Genomic DNA, 4293 nt, shown 5'->3' with positions numbered 1-4293 from the left:
TCAAGAAGTGCATGTAAAATATGGTGAAAAGGCCTTTGAATGACATAATTTTAAGACTTACCTTTCTATTTGAGATACTGGTCTAAGGTTTATTGATTCTGGAGTCGGTGAAGTCATTTTTTAGTTCAATAATAGTATAATTATAAGTATTATATGTATTTTTACTTTTGTGAACTTGCAATCTTTAGAATATTATTTTTTTATTAACTATGTATGTTAAAGCCCAATGGGCGTATAAATAAATAAATATATTCGCTTATTTTTTTGGTAAACTAATGTTTTTAAGACAAGATTTTTGATGCATAGCACAAAGGGTAACAATTATTTTACAAGCAATAATTATTCGCCTGAAACACTCATCCACATTGAAAAATCTCCTGATAAAATATACATGACGCCAACGGGACTCGAACCCGTGTCCCTTCGATTTTCGGTCGACAGCTCTGACCACTGAGCTATGGCGGCTTATCTCTTACCCGCGAAATTATTCAATATATACTAGTGTTTCATTCAACAATTACTGCTTGTTACATTTTTCACCTGAAAACAACCAACTTTATTTTATATGAGAAAGGCATTGTAAGTGCTAACTCTCTCACTAGATGGCGTCGAGACAAATTGTCTACATTTTTAGGTGAAATACTTGAACTTGTCAAGTATTAATTATTATTTTTTTGGTAAACTAATGTTTTTATGACAAGATTTTTTATTATTTCCAAGTACATGCAAGCGATTCATTATGGAATTGGGTTCAGTGTTAGATCCTGTATTGTTGCAATGATAGGGTAATTTGAAACAAACTGATCGACTAGGTACATGGAAATATATTAACGAAAGAAGTTCAGGAAGTTCATCACCTGATATAACTCAGGCAGTCTATTTCACACATATCTTAAAGGAGCTAATCAAAACAACTTAATCCTTTTGCGCCGCGATTAATAAAATAATCCTTGCTGTTACTTGAGTGTAATACAAAATATTGTAAACATTTATTCACAACAGTTTTATCACGGCGACAGAATGAATCTATTACAAAATATTACATAGTTTAATTTCAGCCGGTAAATTATTAGGAGACCAAATTTGGTCCCAAACATCTTTGAATTTGGTTTCCTAATATTTAAAGGCTTAACACCAAACACATCTTTAACCTTCGCAACACATCTTTCGTACAATAATCTATGTATATTTTACACCAAAGTTCTACGGAACATATTTTGATGAGCACTATGGTCTCATGGACGAATGAAATAAAGATATTTTCGGATAACAACTAACGAGGACAGATGATTAAAAACCAATACTTAACGAGAAGTTATTACAAATACGAGTAGTAAGCCAATAGACAGTTCCTATTAAACTTGGCCTTGAAGCATAATCCAAAACATTTATTTTAGTTAATTAAAAAAACGCTTTCATTTTAAAAGAGTCTTTGTTAGCAATTTAAAACTTTTTGGATTGTTATTAATTTCCTTTGATGTTGATCTTGCGGGTGTAAATTTGGGCTAAATTGTGATTATTTTTAAATCTGATATAAAAACTGAATTTTGAAAATTATGTTGCTTTTTGTATATAAAAAAATATATAACTATTATTATTGATTAAAAAGTTTGATTAATACTGATGGATTCGCTATTATTTTCAAAATATGTACATTAAAAACAAAAATATTTATAATAGGTGCATACAACAAGATATTATAAGATGAATATTTGTCACAAACAATTTTTTAATTAAATAATAATCAATTTACAGAATATAATCATTTATGTTCGTAAAATTACTTTTCACTGCTTTTCCTTTTAGAAAAGTTTTTCTTCTATAGAAGCAGGTGTTTGAGTTTAAACGAGTTGTGAGCATCACGATGAAGAATATATATGTTTGTTATCAATAATGATTAAAGGAAATTTGATAATTACAAAAGTACATGGAAATAAACAAATTAAAATTTATGTTTATTAAGAAAAAGACAATTAATAATGAAGTAAGTAAAATGACATGGTTCACAATGCTACAACTGGGCCACTCGGCCTACTTCTATTTTTAAGTGTTAATTAAAGAGTAAATTTAAGAGTTACCTACTTAGGCGTCAGTTAACTGTCTGTATTAATGATCACTTATCCTACATGTTCGAAGCTACCAGTGGCGTACCCCAGGGTTCGCATCTTGGTCCTTTACTTTTTAATTTATTCATTAACGACGTAACAAACATATTCACCCGTGTTCTCATTCTAATGTTCGCTGATGATATGAAGATATATAGAATTATTGACAATATCGAGGACTGTCTAACACTTCAATCTAATATTAATAGCTTTTACGATTGGTGTCTTAAAAACAAATTAACTCTTAATGTAAAAAAATGTCAACTTATGAGATTCCACAGAAAAAAAACCCATTTTTGTTCACCTACTTTCTCAATAATCACACCTTATTATCTGTGGATGAAATAAGAGACCTTGGTATAACATTTGACACTAAATTAACATTCATTAAACACATTAATAATATAACCAGTAAAGCAATGCAAATGTTAGGATTTGTCTTACGGATTTCAAAGGATTTTAAAAATTTAAAAACTGTCAAATTACTTTACACTTCACTTGTTAGAAGCCAACTAGAATTTAACACCACCATTTGGAGTCCTTACTACAGTGTACATGAGAATTCCCTTGAGCGAGTCCAACATAAATTTTTACGTTATATTAATTTTAAATTGGGAATATTCGTCGAAAACATTAATTACCCCTCTCTGTTACAATTATTGGGACTCGATACATTAAAAGAAAGAAGAATTTGTTTTGACCTATTTTATTTATTTAAAATCGTTACCAACCTGTTGAACTCCCCTGAACTTCTTTCGTTAATATGTTTCCATGTACCTAGTCGATCAGTTCGTTTCAAATTACCCTATCATTGCAACAATACAGGATCTAACGCTGAACTCAATTCCATAATAAATCGCCTACATGTACTTGGTAATAAATATGTTTTGGATGAATCTATAAACATTACTAGCTTAACCTCATACAAACACTATTTAATTAAAACTGTATGTCAGCGCTTCTCAGATTGATTATAATCAAATATAGTTTTAAAGTATTAATTTATCCGGGATTTATTGTATATGAATTGTTTATATATTTATATATATATATATAAATATATAAACAATTGTTGTATTGTATTTATAATAACTATTTCTATTGTTCTCTTTTATGTATTTTATATTTATATTTTTTTTATCTATGTATATTCTGTATTAATATGTATAACAAATGTTATTTTTTTGTAAAAGCCGCTATAATCGGCGTTAATAAATAATAAATAAATAAAATAAATAAATAAATTATAATGTTTATATAATCGAGTTGAAATATGTACGCTTATAAGTTATTATATTATTTTATTACTTTTCGCTGGCTATAATAGGAGTAACAAATATATGAAGTACGTTTGTGTTGCGTTTTAAACGTTTTTTTATAATATATATTCCACGGTTTTCTTTCCTTCTTCGCACTGGTTCACAATAAATCACAAATTTCACAATGCGCGAGCTAACAATGGCTTTGATTTTCGACACGGTCGATAAAGGGGGCTCCGTAATCAAACGATGTTGATAGGACGAATATTTTAACTCAACTAAAGTTCATTAAGTCGGCATAGGAGAGGAGAGGAGTTGGGTCGATAGGCAACAATAATTTTAGAAAGGATAGAAAGGTAGGTAGCACGATGCTAGGTGCCAACACAGCATGTGGCTCGTAAGAAAAGATAATTATTATATTCACTCGAAACGAGATAAAGGTTTTCTTTAACTGTGGGTCAACATGTGTCTTGTCAGATAGCTCTTCCGAGAAAATGAATATTTGCACTCAGAACATGAAAAAGGTTTTTCTCCACTGTGAGTCAGCATGTGGTTCTTCAGAGTGCCCCTTTGAGAAAATGCATAGTTGCACTCAGAACATGAAAAAGGTTTTTTTCCACTGTGAGTTAGCATGTGCCTCGTTAGATCGCCCTTTCGAGAACATGAATAGTTGCACTCGGAAAATGAAAAAGGTTTTTCACCACTGTGAGTCAGCATGTGGATCGTCAGAGAGCCCTTTTGAGAACATGAGTATTTGCATTTGGAACATGAAAAAGGTTGGTAAGTTTTTAGATTCTCACGGCCAAAAACATTTTTGTTGTTTGTTTTTGGGGTGTTATGCCGTGTTGCGCTAACTCCTTCTTTAGCCGACGTTTCGGACAGCGTTGCAGTGTCCATCATCAGGGCAGATCCGGTAGACATCTTCGGAT

General features: G+C 30.8%; 1 non-coding gene across 1 annotated transcript; it reads right to left on the bottom strand.

Moving 5' to 3' along the window:
- Window positions 1-392: 392 nt before the first annotated feature.
- TRNAF-GAA (transfer RNA phenylalanine (anticodon GAA)) lies at window positions 393-465 on the bottom strand. Its single transcript has one exon. It is a non-coding gene; the product is annotated as a tRNA-Phe (tRNA).
- Between the last annotated feature and the right edge of the window lie 3828 nt (window positions 466-4293).

Source organism: Hesperophylax consimilis, unplaced genomic scaffold (genome assembly GCF_061612785.1).
Source record: "Hesperophylax consimilis isolate HC1 unplaced genomic scaffold, BYU_Hcon_1.0 scaffold_32, whole genome shotgun sequence".
In the NCBI taxonomy this organism is placed as follows: Eukaryota; Metazoa; Arthropoda; class Insecta; order Trichoptera; family Limnephilidae; genus Hesperophylax; species Hesperophylax consimilis.
The sequence above is the reverse complement of the archived record's forward strand: the minus strand, read 5'-3'. Positions and strand labels throughout refer to the sequence as shown.